General features: G+C 35.3%; 7 non-coding genes and 3 pseudogenes across 7 annotated transcripts; all 10 read right to left on the bottom strand.

Moving 5' to 3' along the window:
- Positions 1–1,648: 1,648 nt before the first annotated feature.
- On the bottom strand, positions 1,649–1,721 carry LOC115802983 (small nucleolar RNA SNORD113/SNORD114 family). Its single transcript, XR_004023568.1, has one exon. It is a non-coding gene; the product is annotated as a small nucleolar RNA SNORD113/SNORD114 family (small nucleolar RNA).
- Positions 1,722–6,492: 4,771 nt separating this feature from the next.
- On the bottom strand, positions 6,493–6,565 carry LOC115802938 (small nucleolar RNA SNORD113/SNORD114 family). Its single transcript, XR_004023526.1, has one exon. It is a non-coding gene; the product is annotated as a small nucleolar RNA SNORD113/SNORD114 family (small nucleolar RNA).
- A 494-nt stretch (positions 6,566–7,059) lies between these two features.
- LOC115802991 (small nucleolar RNA SNORD113/SNORD114 family) lies at positions 7,060–7,136 on the bottom strand (annotated as a pseudogene).
- An 845-nt stretch (positions 7,137–7,981) lies between these two features.
- LOC115802928 (small nucleolar RNA SNORD113/SNORD114 family) lies at positions 7,982–8,053 on the bottom strand. Its single transcript, XR_004023517.2, has one exon. It is a non-coding gene; the product is annotated as a small nucleolar RNA SNORD113/SNORD114 family (small nucleolar RNA).
- Positions 8,054–8,967: 914 nt separating this feature from the next.
- Positions 8,968–9,039, bottom strand: LOC115802485 (small nucleolar RNA SNORD113/SNORD114 family). Its single transcript, XR_004022953.1, has one exon. It is a non-coding gene; the product is annotated as a small nucleolar RNA SNORD113/SNORD114 family (small nucleolar RNA).
- Positions 9,040–9,264: 225 nt separating this feature from the next.
- LOC115802483 (small nucleolar RNA SNORD113/SNORD114 family) lies at positions 9,265–9,336 on the bottom strand. The gene has a single exon (XR_004022952.1). It is a non-coding gene; the product is annotated as a small nucleolar RNA SNORD113/SNORD114 family (small nucleolar RNA).
- Positions 9,337–10,871: 1,535 nt separating this feature from the next.
- LOC115802484 (small nucleolar RNA SNORD113/SNORD114 family) lies at positions 10,872–10,947 on the bottom strand (annotated as a pseudogene).
- An 885-nt stretch (positions 10,948–11,832) lies between these two features.
- LOC115802486 (small nucleolar RNA SNORD113/SNORD114 family) lies at positions 11,833–11,931 on the bottom strand (annotated as a pseudogene).
- Positions 11,932–12,805: 874 nt separating this feature from the next.
- Positions 12,806–12,877, bottom strand: LOC149750363 (small nucleolar RNA SNORD113/SNORD114 family). The gene has a single exon (XR_016392447.1). It is a non-coding gene; the product is annotated as a small nucleolar RNA SNORD113/SNORD114 family (small nucleolar RNA).
- Positions 12,878–14,004: 1,127 nt separating this feature from the next.
- On the bottom strand, positions 14,005–14,076 carry LOC115802977 (small nucleolar RNA SNORD113/SNORD114 family). The gene has a single exon (XR_004023563.1). It is a non-coding gene; the product is annotated as a small nucleolar RNA SNORD113/SNORD114 family (small nucleolar RNA).
- Positions 14,077–15,225: the final 1,149 nt, after the last annotated feature.

Raw genomic sequence — 15,225 nt, 5'->3', positions numbered from 1 at the left:
ATTTACATCATCAGATTTCTTCATAATACTTTTTAACAATGAACAGTGTTTCCGCTCTTCGTATTTATTTACTTACCTATTTATTTACTTATCTTGCCATTGATTTCTTAATAATAATACTTTTAGGTATTTCTGTACACTAAGAACATGATCCTCATATATGCCTGGCATCTCCCTACAGGATCACTTCAAAAGAGGGGAGAGGGCTTCCCTGGTGGCGCAGTGGTTGAGAGTCCGCCTGCCGATGCAGGGGACACGGGTTCGTGCCCCGGTCCAGGAAGATCCCACATGCCACGGAGCGGCTGGGCCCGTGAGCCATGGCTGCTGAGCCTGCGCGTCCGGAGCCTGTGCTCCGAAACGGGAGAGGCCACGACAGTGAGAGGCCCGCGTACCGCAAAAAAAAAAAAAAAAAAGAAGAGGGGAGAATGTTAGATTTGTTTTGTGTTGGGCCTCAGAACTCCAGACCCGTAGTGTTCCTCATCAAAGACTCGTACCACAAGTCATCATTGTTTATGCAGACTTGGTCCTCATTGCCTTCATTCACGTCAACACTTTTTATTGATTAATTCATCAATTCACTAATAATAATAAAATAAATGCTTCACGGTCACAAAAACTTAAAACAAACAAGGTCCTTGGCTCTTTCATTTATCTATAGAATTACTTCCCACAGAAACTGTCATTAATTGACCTCAAAGTTTCCTATATAGATTCATTAATATGAATCCTATATAAATTTATCAATGCTTCATATTAACCCTACTTTTACTGTTTAGCCATGGTCGACAATCATCAATTATATTTCACATTTTTTTTAAAGATTTTTTGATGTGGACCATTTTAAAAGTCCTTATTGAATTTGTTACAATATTGGTTCTGTTTCATGTTTTGGTTTTTTGGCCCCGCGGCATGTGGGATCTCAGCTCCCTGACCAGGGATCGAACCCACACCCCCTGCAACAGAAGGTGAGGTCTTAACCACTGGACCACCAGGGAAGTCCCTCACAGGTTTTAAGAATGCAGGGAAAATCTTATAAAAAACAAAACCACAAAACCGAGAAAATAATTTTGACTATTACTCACTTTGCTCTCCAAGCTCTTAACACATAGATGCAACCACAGGATTCGTGACATCGGTGGAACACTTAAGTCAGCCCATTGCAACGATTCTAAGGAGTACAAGACAAAGTACAAGATAAAAAAAGAGTAACAGATATTTTCATTAGTCCTTGAATTCCACATTTCATTTAGTCAGTCATTTAGGTAGGTAGTGAATTGGGATAATTTGTATTTTATTTTCTCCTAAGTAAACGAACAATATCGATCTTGACAATGACAGAGAACATGAAAATTTGACTTATCAATAACTATATCATCCTTAGTCAAAGAATAACCCCCTTGTACCATATGTTTCCTAACATACATTTGTTTTTTAATATATGTTGATAGTATTTCTTGCATAGCCACATATTTCTATAACTGGAGAAAGTTCCACCACCTTCATCTTTATTTATCTATTTACTATTTGATTGATCCCATTATAAAAATAAAAAGAAAATGAATGAACATAAAACAAGATTCTTGTATGCTCCTGACATGTGTCTATAGGATCACCTGAAATAGGGGCAATGGGCCAGAATCCATTTGCATTGGACCTCAGAGTTCCAGACACGTATTCATCATACACGACTCATAACGCACCGAACAGTCATCATGGATCCAATGTTGTACCTATTTTCTTCATTCATTTCTACAGTGTTTATTGACTAATTCATTAATTCACTAATAATAATTTTAAAACCCAATTATTCGCAAAAAGCCAGAAAAGCCCTGAAATCCCTATTCTGTATATGTAATAGAATTATTTACACATCAGTATATCTTTGTTTATATCCTTTGTTTTTATGTTACATATTAATTCAGTATTTATCACTGGGCTGCAGTTGGCCATTCTTATTATATATGGTACTATTCGATAACACACTAAATACCCTGAAAGGAATCACTGAAATCCATACAAGACTTTGACTATTACTCACATTGGTGTCTGTTCTCCTAACCCAGAGATGCAATCACAGAGGTCACCATCACGGTACACTGCTTAAATCAGCTCAAGTGTTTCCATTCTGCAAAGTACAAAGCAGTCGATGATAAAAAAAACGTTTAAGTATAATCCCCATTGATCCTTGATATCCATATTTCATTTACTCATGCATTTAGGTATTTATAAATTATTCACAGTGGAGATATTTGTTTGTTTGTTTTGTTTTTTAAATTTACGGCTTTATTGAGCTAAGATGGACAAATAAAAATTGTTCATGTCTAAGTTGTACAAAATGATGTTTAAAGCTATTCAACATTATTTAACACACATACAGATTGTGAAATGATCACTAAAATCAAGTTAATGAACACATCCATCACCTCACGTAGTTGACTTTCTGTGTGATGACAACACTTAAGACTTACTCTATTTGCAAATTCCAAGAACACAATAGAGTATTAACCATAGCCACGAAGGTGTGCATTACATCCCTAGATATTATTCATTGTGTAATGGAAATGTGTACCCTTTGACTAACATCTCCCATTTCTCCCACCTCCCGGTGGTCCCTGGCTACTCAGCACTTTTTTTTTTACATCTTTATTGGAGTATAATTGCTTTACAATGGTGTGTTAGTTTCTGCTTTATAACAAAATGAATCAGTTATACATATACATATCTCCTCCCTCTTGCGTCTCCCTCCCTCCCACCCTCCCTATCCCAACCCTCTAGGTGGTCACAAAGCACCGAGCTGATCTCCATGTGCTATGCGGCTGCTTCCCACTAGCTATCTATTTTACATTTGGTAGTGTATATATGTCCGTGCCACTCTCTCACTTTGTCACAGCTTACCTTTCCCCCTCCCCATATCCTCAAGTCCATTCTCTAGAAGGTCTGTGTCTTTATTCCCGTCTTACCCCTAGGTTCTTCATGACATTATTTTTTCTCAAATTCCATATATATGTGTTAGCATACGGTATTTGTTTTTCTCTTTCTGACTTACTTCACTCTGTATGACAGACTCTAGGTCCATCCACCTCATTACAAATAGCTCAATTTTGTTTGTTTTGATGGCTGAGTAATATTCCATTGTATATATGTGCCACATCTTATTTATCCATTCATCCGATGACGGACACTTAGGTTGTTTCCATCTCCTGGCTATTGTAACTAGAGCTGCAATGAACATTTTGGTACATGACTCTTTTTGAATTATGGTTTTCTGAGGGCATATGCCCAGTAGTGGGATTGCTGGGTCATATGGTAGTTATATTTTTAGTTTTTTAAGGAACCTCCATACTGTTCTCCATAGTGGCTGAACCAATTCACATTCCCAACAGCAGTGCAAGAGTGTCCCCTTTTCTCCACACCGTCTCCAGCATTTATTGTTTCTACATTTTTTGATGATGGCCATTCTGACTGGTGTAAGATGATATCTTATTGTAGTTTTGATTTGCATTTCTCTAATGATTAATGACGTTGAGCATTCTTTCATGTGTTTGTTGGCAGTCTGTATATCTTCTTTGGAGAAATGTCTATTTAGGTATTTTGCCCATTTTTGGATTGGGTTGTTGGTTTTTTTGTTATTGAGCTGCTTGTAAATTTTGGAGATTAATCCTTTGTCAGTTGCTTCATTTGCAAATATTTTCTCCCATTCTGAGGGTTGTCTTTTGGTCTTGTTTATCGTTTCCTTTGCTGTGCAAAAGCTTTGAAGTTTCATTAGGTCCCATTTGTTTATTTTTGTTTTTATTTCCATTTCTCTAGGAGGTGGGTCAAAAAGGATCTTGCTGTGATTTATGTCATAGAGTATTCTATGTTTTCTTCTAAGAGTTTGATAGTTTCTGGCTTTACCTTTAGGTCTTTAATCCATTTTGAGCTTATTTTTGTGTACAGTGTTAGGGAGTGATCTAATCTCATACTTTTACATGTACCTGTCCACTTTTCCCAGCACCACTTATTGAAGAGGCTGTCCTTTCTCCACTGTACATTCCTGCCTCCCTTATCAAAGATAAGGTGACCATATGTGCGTGGGTTTATTTCACTTTCAGATGTTTCATCATTAGTGCATAGGAATGCCAGAGATTTCTGTGCATTAATTTTGTATCCTGCTACTTTACCAAATTCATTCATTAGCTCTAGTAGTTTTCTGGTAGCATCTTTAGGATTCTCTGTGTATAGTATCATGTCATCTGCAAACAGTGACAGCTTTACTTCTTCTTTTCCGATTTGGATTCCTTTTATTTCCTTTTCTTCTCTGACTGCTTTGGCTAAAACTTCCAAAACTATGTTGAATAAGAGTGGTGAGAGTGGGCAACCCTGTCTTGTTCCTGATCTTAGTGGAAATGCTTTCAGTTTTTCACCATTGAGGATGATGTTGGCTGTGGGTTTGTCATAGATGGTCTTCATTATGTTGAGGAAAGTTCCCTCTATGCCTACTTTCTGGAGGGTTTTTATCATAAATCGGTGTTGAATTTTGTCGAAAGCTTTCTCTGCATCTATTGAGATGATCATATGGTTTTTCTCCTTCAGTTTGTTAATATGGTGTATCATATTGATTGATTTGCATATATTGAAACATCCTTGCATTCCTGGAATAAACCCCACTTGATCATGGTGTATGTTCCTTTTAATGTGCTGTTGGATTCTGTTTGCTAGTATTTTCTTGAGGATTTTTGCATCTATGTTCATCAGTGATATTGGCCTGTAGTTTTCTTTCTTTGTGACATCCTTGTCTGGTTTTGGTATCAGGGTGATGGTGGCCTCGTACAATGGGTTTGGGAATGTTCCTCCCTCTGCTGTATTTTGTAAGAGTTTGAGAAGGATAGGTGTCAGCTCTTCTCTAAATGTTTGAAAGAATTAGCCTGTGAAGCCATCTGGTCCTGGGCTTTTGTTTGTTGGAAGATTTTTAATGGCAGTATCAATTTCAGTGCTTGTGATTGGTCTGTTCATATTTTCTATTTCTTCCTGATTCAGTCTTGGCAGGTTGTGCATTTCTAAGAATTTGTCCATTTCTTCCAGGTTGTCCATTTTATTGGCATAGAGTTGCTTGTAGTAATCTCTCATGATCTTTTGTATTTCTGCAGTGTCAGTTGTTACTTCTCCTTTTTCATTTCTAATTCTATTGATTTGAGTCTTCTCCCTTTTTTTCTTGATGAGTCTGGCTAATGGTTTATCAATTTTGTTTATCTTCTCAAAGAACCAGCTCTTAGTTTTATTGATCTTTGCTATCATTTCCTTCATTTCTTTTTCATTTATTTCTGATCTGATCATTATGATTTCTTTCCTTCTGCTAACTTTGGGGTTTTTTTGTTCTTCTTCCTCTAATTGCTTTAGGTGCAAGGTTAGGTTGTTTATTCGAGATGTTTCCTGTTTCTTAAGGTAGGATTGTATTGCTATAAACTTCCCTCTTAGAACTGCTTTTGCTGCATCCCACAGGTTTTGGGTCATCGTGTCTCCATTGTCATTTGTTTCTAGGTATTTTTTGATTTCTTCAGTGATCACTTCGTTATTAAGTAGTGTATTGTTTAGCTTCCATGTGTTTGTATTTTTTACAGATCTTTTCCTGTAATTGATATCCAGTCTCATAGCATTGTGGTCGGAAATGATACTTGATACAATTTCAATTTTCTTAAATTTACCAATGCTTGATCTGTGACCCAAGATATGATCTATCCTGGAGAATGTTCCATGAGCACTTGAGAAAAATGTGTATTCTGTTGTTTTTGGATGGAATGTCCTATAAATATCAATTAAGTCCATCTTGTTTAATGTATCATTTAAAGCTTGTGTTTCCTTATTTATTTTCATTTTGGATGATCTGTCCATTGGTGAAAGTGGGGTGTTAAAGCCCCCTACTATGAATGTGTTACTGTTGATTTGCCCTTTTATGGCTGTTAGTATTTGCCTTATGTATTGAGGTGCTCCTATGTTGGGTGCATAAATATTTACAATTGTTATATCTTCTTCTTGGATTGATCCCTTGATCATTGTGTAGTGTCCTTCTTTGTCTCTTGTAATAATCTTTATTTTAAAGTCTGTTTTGTCTGATATGAGAACTGCTACTCCAACTTTCTTTTGGTTTCCATTTGCATGGAATACACAGTGGAGATATTTTTATCTTATCAAAATGAACAACAGCAAACTTGAGACAAACCCACAACAATATAATTGACTCTTAATTATCTGTATTGATATGATCCTTAGTCAAAGCGATGCTCTTGACCCATTTATTCCTGAGTTCCAGTGTTTTCAATTTTATTAATAGTATTTCTTGTCTCACCACATGTTTCTACTTAGACAAAGTTCACCCTTTTTTCTTTACCTGTTATTTATATTTATTTAATGGTTCTATAATTAATCCATTAATAATAATAAATCTAAATCTATGAACCAAATACATATACTGGGTATATCTTAACATGAAATACAAGAAATACACTAGGTATTTTGTTGGACCTCAGTATCTAGACATATATTACTCATTATCCAGTGTCATCTGCTACCATTCATCATCACTGGCCCATGAAAGCCCTCTCTCTTTTCATTCTCATAAACATCTGTTTATTGATAAATTCATTGCTAAATACACAGAAATAAAAAATAAACTAAAATATTGTCAATATCTATCTCTAAAATCTTTTCCAGAGACTAACTCTGTTTCAAAAACTGACCTCAAGGATACATTTATAGATTAATCAACATAACATTTCATGTCACTCTGATACTAACATGGCATTTTTCCTTCTTTGATTATATTTCATATTTTGAATAATACATGAATAACCTTAAACAAACCACTGAAACTAAAACATTGACTATTACTCACATGGTCTTCATACTCCTACAGCACAGATGAAACCAGAGAGCTCGTGACCACGCAAGATGCTTCAATCAGCTCCAGTGCGTCCGTTCTGAGGAATATAAAGCAGAGGAGATGATAATAAAATGGGATGCTCTTCCTGACATCTGTCTATAGGATGCCTTCTCGAGTTGAGAATGGACTAGCTTAATTCAATATTGGACCTCAGAGTTCGAGACATGTATTCATCGTATATGACTCATATTGATGATGACCAGAAATCATCATCGATCCAATATTGGTCCTATTTTTCTACATACATTTCTATATCTTTATTGCTTAAATCAAAAATCCACTAATAATTTCAGCAGTACAATTCAAAAAATAAAACAAGAAGAGCCTTGGTGTACACAGAAGTATTGTTACTGTAACATATCTTCCTCGATAATACATTGTTTTCCATATATACATTAATCAATAGAATGGTTCATATATTCATACTCAGCACTGAGATGTGGCTGCCTTCTTTACTTATATTCTACATTTCTTAATAATACCGTAAATTACTTTAATAAAAAAACAGAGAACGTCAACTGTTACTCAGAGCTCCTGTGCATGGACGATGCTAAATCATCTCTGCTGCCTTCATTCTGAGGAGTACACAGCACAGAAGATGATAAAAATATTGAGACCTAATAACCACTGATCCTTGTTTTCTGCATTTCGTTTACTCAGTATTTAGGTATTTATTACTTTTTCTTTCTGTCTATATTTTTTATCTTGTTAAAAGAGAAAGCTTAATCTATAGTCTTAGGCAGAACAATTAAACTGTCTTTACTGATGCATCTATCTAAGCTTGGTCAAAGAGATGACCTTCAGCCATTTATTTAATGGGCAGCAGTGTTTTCAGTGTTTACTAACACTGTCTTTTGCTAAACCAAATACGTTCATATTTGGACAGTGCTTCACCCTACTTTTCCTTATGTTTATTTGTATTTGTTTAATGGTTCTATCAGAGATCCATTAATAATAACAAATCTAAGTCTGTGAAATCCATACAAAGATATGATCTATTTATATTCCTGTCATCTCTCTATAGAGACAATTTCACCAGAAGGAAGAGACTACTTATGGTCTGGGCTGGACCTCAGAGTTTCAGACATGTTTTCATCGTTCAGGACTCTTCCCGTCACGATCGTCATCATTGGTCCATCACTGAGTCTCTTTTCTTCCATCATTTCCATATTTGTATTGATTAAATCATTAATTAATTGGTAATAATAAAAATAATATATGGTTCACTAAATATTCCAAGAATAAGACTCTTCAATACCCCTAACCTCAGTTTACAGAATCATTTCCCACTAAGGGCCCATCTCTTCCAATTTTCAACCTCAAACCTATCCATTATCAATTATTCAAAAGAATATTTCTTATATTTATCATTGAACTATGAGTAAGTTTTTGATTAATGTAATACTTTTTAATAACACCATGAGTACCCTCAAACGCACCACCAGTCCAAGACAACAACCTTGCCCATTGCTCACCTTAGTTTCCTTCCTGACACAGGGGCGGTGTGACAAGTGAGCACAGCAGAAGCTGAAATAGCAGGAACATCCATCCTGAAGAATAACAAGCAGACACGGTGATAAAAATACTGAGATACGCTCTCCATTGATCCAAATATCACACTATTCATTTGCACAGTAATTGAGGCATTGACTAAATTATGGTAATAGTTGTTTCTTTTTCCCTTAATAAATCAAATGTCAAAGTTGTAACTGACTCAGTCAGTAACCAATACCTGTCACTTTCTATATCGCCCAAAGAGGTAACACCCTTACACCACATCTTTCTCAATGGTTATCAGTCTTTTCAATATTTATTAATGTATTACTATATGATAGTAACTTTTGCCTAACCACATATTTTTATAATTGAAAAAGGCTTCACTTTCATCATTTTTTTATTCTACACATTTGTATATTGACTATTTCATTGATTCAATTATAAAAATAGAAAAAATGCACGGTAATAATAACCGAAACAAAGACCTTTGTATATTCCTAACCACTGCCTATAAGGTCACTTCAAACAGGACAATGGACTAGATTCCATTTGCATCAGACCTCAGAGCTCCAGACACGTATTCATCGTACACAACCCATATGCCACAGATAGTCATCTTCAGACCAACACTGTCCATCTTTTTCAACACGCATTTCTATTTCTTTATTGTGTAAATCACAAATTCACTAATAATTTTAATCAGTACGATTTAAAAAAAACAAAGAGAGCCTTGATGTATAAAGAATTATTCTTACTTTAACACATTAATACAAGAATATGATCTATTTATATTCCTGAAACCTCTCAACAGAAAAAGTTTCATCAGAGGAAATATACTACTTATGTCTGCATTGGACCTCAGAGTTCCAGACATGTTTTCATCGTTTAGGACTCTTCCCGAAACGATCATCATCATTGGTCCATGATTGAATCTCTTTTCTTTGCTCAATTCTGTTCATTGACTAATTCAGTAATGCACTCATAATAACTAAAAAAACCCTATTATTCACAAAATCTTAGAAGAGTCATGATATCCCTATTGTGTATATAGATCATTCTCACATCAACGTATCCCTTTTTTTTAATTAGATGCTGTTTTTCACTGATGCAGTAATCAATTAATGTGTCATAAAATTCAATAGTTATCACTGGGCTACACTTGGCCTTCTGTTATTCTATATGGAACATTCAAACAATACAATGAATACACACACAAACAAAAACAAACAAACAAACAGAAATCAACAAAATTGTGACAAGAAATTTGACTATTACTCACATTGGTCTCTGTGCTTCTAACCCAGAGATGCAATCATAAGGTGCATCCCCACAGAATAATGCTTCATCAGCGCGAATGTGTCCATTTTGAACAATATGAAGTACAGCCAATGAGAAAAATAAAGGAAAGAAAATTTATCGTCATTGACTCTTGCATTCTACGTCTCATTTACCCAGACCTTTAGGAATGCATAGCTTTTTCTAATGTAGACATTGTTTTCTCCTGAAAGAAAGAAAAACCTCATACTTGACACTGACTCAGAAAAACAAAATCGACTTCCCATACTTCAAGTCTATCTGAATCTTAGCCACAGAGGTCACATCTTTCATCCACTGATTTCATAATGAGCACCAGTGTTGGGAATTTCTCTTACTATTTCTTTCCTCACCATTTATGTTCACAATTAGACAATAATATATCTGTTCTTCTTCATCTATTATCTATATCTTTAAAGGTACTCTCACTGATGTATTAATAGTTTTAAAACTCAGTCTTAGAACTTGAACTTTAAACATTCATAACGTCTGTCCATAGGATGAAATAAACAAAGAACTAGAGTATGAAATGTCTTGGGCCTCAAGGTTCCAGACCTTTTTCATTTGTCATCCATGACTCATCTGCTAATCATCACTGGTTCATTTGAGACCTAGTTTTAGGTCATTCATTTATATATTTGCATCAATTAAATCCTTATTCATTGATAATAATAAAATAAATACATGATTAACAAAAAACAAAGAACAAGACACTCGAATACCCCTGACTTGTCTCTAATTAATACCAAAATAGATTATACCTTTCATTAATAAATATCAATGTTAGATATCATCAATAAATCAACATAAGGTTTCATATCATATTTATCATTGGGCCACAGTTAACCTTTTGATGATACCTATCACGTTTGAGAATACAATGAAAACAGTTGAACCAATTCCCCAAACCAAGACAGGACCCCACCCGGGTCTCTGTCCCACAGCAACCTGAAAAGGAGAACCTTGATCAAAATGGAGGCTGAAATCACCTTGAGCTTCTATTCTGAAAAGTACCAGAGGTGGTGATGACCGAGATTGAGACTTTCACACCATGGATAGGCAGATTTCTTGATTGATGCTTTCATTGAATCAATTAGCATAACCAATGAAAACGCATGAAGAGAAAGGCCACATTTCTTGTGTATTGGACCTCAGAGCTCCAGACACGTAACTATTCGTCATCGATGACTCATACGCTGGCATTTATCGTCATCGATACAGAAAAGATGACTTTCTCTTCATTCTATATGGTTCACTGATTCATACGTTAATTCACTAATGCCAATTTTGACACTCTTGGGTTTGCCAAAACCCGGCGAGGCCTCAATATCGTTCACCTGTCTCTGTAACCATTCTCACATCATCATATCTCTCTCATATTTATCATCGGGTTTTTGCTTCACAAAAGTTCCTTGTTTATCAGTGGGATAAAGATGCCCTCCTTTAATTTTCTTTCACTCATTTTGTTAGCACAGTCATTACTTTTAGAGAATCCACCCACCCCCAGACTAGGAACTAGATGATGCTCACATGGGTGTTCTGGCTCTTACAACCAAGATGCCATCCTAGGCTGGCACCTGAGGAAGAATCCTCATTTCTGGTCCAGTGCGTCCACTCTGAGGAGTATAAAACAAAGCAGAAGATAAAAATGGTGGAGACAATCCACTCGTCCCTGCTTCCGCATTCACATTGCTATGTAAGCTATCCCTAACGTAGCGGATATGTGAAATCTTATGAAGATGAACCATTTTGATCTTGACACTGCACTACATGATGAAGATTGTCCATCACTTCTCTCGGCAGCCCCATCCTTACCCTAAGTGATAACAGTCAGGTACCATTCATTTTTAATTGAAATTCAGGGTGTCCGTGGTACATTAATAGTATTTCTTGGCTCAGCACATATTTCAGTAATTGGAAGTTGTTTTGCTCCATTCATCTTTATTTTTAATTATATATTTATTTACAGATTCTCGCATTTTCCAATTACAATAATAGAATGACTATCCATGAACACAAAGATCACAAATAAGCCCCTCCTTTATTCTTGACATCTGTTTACAGGATGCCTTCTCGAGTTGAGAATGGACTCAATTAATTTAATATTGGACCTCAGAGTTCCTCAGAGCTCCAGAGTTCCAGAATATACTGGTATATTCACCATATACCACTCATAATGATGACCGGAAATCATCGCTGATCCAATATTGTTCCTATTTTCCTACATATATTTCTATTTTTTATTGATTAAATAAAAAATTCACCAATACTTTTGGCAGTACAACTCAAAAAAAAGAAACAAGAAAAGCCTTGATGTATATAGAATAATTTGTGCTTAAAAATATATCTCTTTAATACATTGTTTTCCATATGTGCATTAATCAATATAATAGTTTGTATATCAATACTCAACAATGAGATGTAGCTGCCTTCTTTACTTATATTCCACACTTCTTAATAATACGGTAAATTACTTTGGTAAAAAAACAGAGAATTTCAACTGTTACTCACATTAATCTCCATCCTCCTATTATACAGAGGCAACCAGAGCTCCTGTGCATGGACGATGCTAAATCATCTCTGCTGCCTTCATTCTGAGGAGTACAGAACACGGAAGATGATAAAAATATTGAGACCTAATCGCCACTGATCCTTGTTTTCTGCATTTCATTTACTCAGTAGTTAGGTATTATTAGTTTTTCTTTCTCTCTTATCTCGTTAAAAGAAAAAACACTCAATCTTTAGTCTGAGGCAGAACAATTAAACTGTCTTTGCTGATGCATCTCTATCTAACTTTGGTCCAAGAGGTGACCTTCACCCAATTATTTAATGGGCAGCAGTGTTTTCAATGTTTGTTAACAGTATCTTTTGCCAAACAAAACACATTCACATTTGGACAACGCTTCACCTTATTTTTCCTTATGTTTATTTATATTTGCTTAAAGGTTCTAACACAGATCCATTAATAATAACAAATCTAAGTCTGTGAAATCCATACAAAGATATGATCTATTTATATTCCTGTCATCTCTCTATAGAAACAGTTTCACCAGAAGGAAGAGACTACCAGGGTCTGGGTTGGACCTCAGAGTTTCAGACATGTTTTCATCGTTCAGGACTCTTCCCGTCACGATCATCATCATTGGTCCATCACTGAGTCTCTTTTCTTCCATCATTTCCATATTTGTATTGATTAAATCATTAATTAATTGGTAATAATAAAAATAATATATGGTTCACTAAATATTCCAAGAATAAGACTCTTCAATACCCCTAACCTCAGTTTACAGAATCATTTCCCACTAAGGGCCCATCTCTTCCAATTTTCAACCTCAAACCTATCCATTATCAATTATTCAAAAGAATATTTCTTATATTTATCATTGAACTATGAGTAAGTTTTTGATTAATGTAATACTTTTTAATAACACCATGAGTACCCACAAACGCACCACCAGTCCAAGACAACAACCTTGCCCATTGCTCACCTTAGTTTCCTTCCTGACACAGGGGCGGTGTGACAAGTGAGCACAGCAGAAGCTGAAATAGCAGGAACATCCATCCTGAAGAATAACAAGCAGACACGGTGACAAAAATACTGAGATACGCTCTCCATTGATCCAAATATCACACTATTCATTTGCACAGTAATTGAGGCATTGACTAAATTATGGTAATAGTTGTTTCTTTTTCCCTTAATAAATCAAATGTCAAAGTTGTAACTGACTCAGTCAGTAACCAATACCTGTCACTTTCTAGATCGCCCCTAGCCAAAGAGGTGATATACCACTTCTTTCCCCATGGTTATCAGTCTTTTCAATAAATTTTTTTAAAAAGAATTATGGGGGTTTTTTTGGATGTGGACCATTTTTAAAGTCTTTACTGAATTTGTTCCAATATCGCTTCTGTTTTATGTTTTGTTTTTTTGGGCCACGAGGCATGTGGGATCTTAGCTCCCCGACCAGGGATCGAAACCGCACCCACTGCATTGGAAGACGAATTCTTAACCACTGGACCGCCAGGGAAGCCCCTCAAAAAATATTAATGTATTAATATACGATAGTAATTTTTGCCTAACCACATATTTTTATAATTGGAAAAGGCTTCACATTCATTTTTTAAATTTTACACATCTGTATATTCACTATTTCATTGATTCAGTTATAAAAATAGAAAAAATGCCTGGTCATAATAACCAAAACAAACATCTTTGTGTATTCCTAACCACTGCCTATAAGGTCACTGCAAACAGGAAAATGGACTAGAATCCATTTGCATCGGACCTCAGAGCTCCAGACACGTATTCATCGTACACGACTCATACGCCACCGGTAGTCATCATCGATCCCATATTGTCCCTTTTTTTCTAAATATATTTCTATTTCTTTATTGTGTAAATCACAAATTCACTAATAATTTTATCAGTACAATTAGAAAAACAAGAAGAGCTTTGATGTATATAGAATATTCTTACTTTAATACATCTCTCATTAACACTCTCAGTTTTCCGTATATTCATTAATCAATATAATGATTCTTTTACCAATACTCAACACTGAGATGCAGCCGCCTTCTTTGCTTATAGTCCACATTTCTTAATCATACATTGAATTACTTTAATAAAAAAACAAACTGAGAAAAGAACTTCGACTATTACTCACGTTAATCTCCATCCTCCTACTGTTCAGAGGCAAGCACAGAGCTCATGCCCATGAAGGATGCTAAATCATCTCTACTGCCTTCATTCTGAGGAGTACAGAACACAGGAGATGGTAAAAATATTCAGACCTAATTGCCATTGATCCTTATTTTCCAAATTTCATTTACTCAGTATTTAGGTAGTTATTATTTTTTCTTTCAATACTTTCTATTTTGTTAAAAGAGAAAGCTCAGTCTTTAGTCTGAGGCAGAACAAGTAAACTGACTCTTACATATGCATTTCTATCCAAACTGGGTCAAATAGGTGGCCCTCAGCCATTTATTTAATGGGCATCAGTGTTTTCAATGTTTGTTAACAGTAACTTTTGTCACAAAGTTCCAGTTTGGACAATGTTTCACCCTCCTTTTCCTTATAGGTTTATTTATACTTGCTTAATGGTTCCATCACAGATCCATTAATAACAACAAATCTAAGTCTATGAAATCAATATAAGAATATGATTTCTTTATATTCCTGACATCTCTCTATAGAAATAATTTCAAACAGGGAATAGACTACTTTTGATCTGGGTTGGACCTCAGTTTCAACCATGTTTTCGTCGTTCAGGACTCTCCCCATCACAATCATCATCGTTGGCCCATGATTGAGTCTCTTTTATGTTCATTTCTATTTGCTTATTGACTAATTCAGTAAGTCACTCATAATAATTTTAAAACCCTATTATTCACAAATCCCAAGAAGAGTCATGATATTTCTATCTATAAATAGATCATTCTCACAGCAATGTACCTCTTTTTAAATTTTATGCTGTTACTCATCTATGCATTAATCAATTAAT

This window comes from Delphinapterus leucas, chromosome 2, assembly GCF_059928025.1.
Source record: "Delphinapterus leucas isolate spDelLeu-1000000601 "Yukka" chromosome 2, BTC_Dleu_Yukka2, whole genome shotgun sequence".
NCBI lineage: Eukaryota > Metazoa > Chordata > Mammalia > Artiodactyla > Monodontidae > Delphinapterus > Delphinapterus leucas.
The sequence above is the reverse complement of the archived record's forward strand: the minus strand, read 5'-3'. Positions and strand labels throughout refer to the sequence as shown.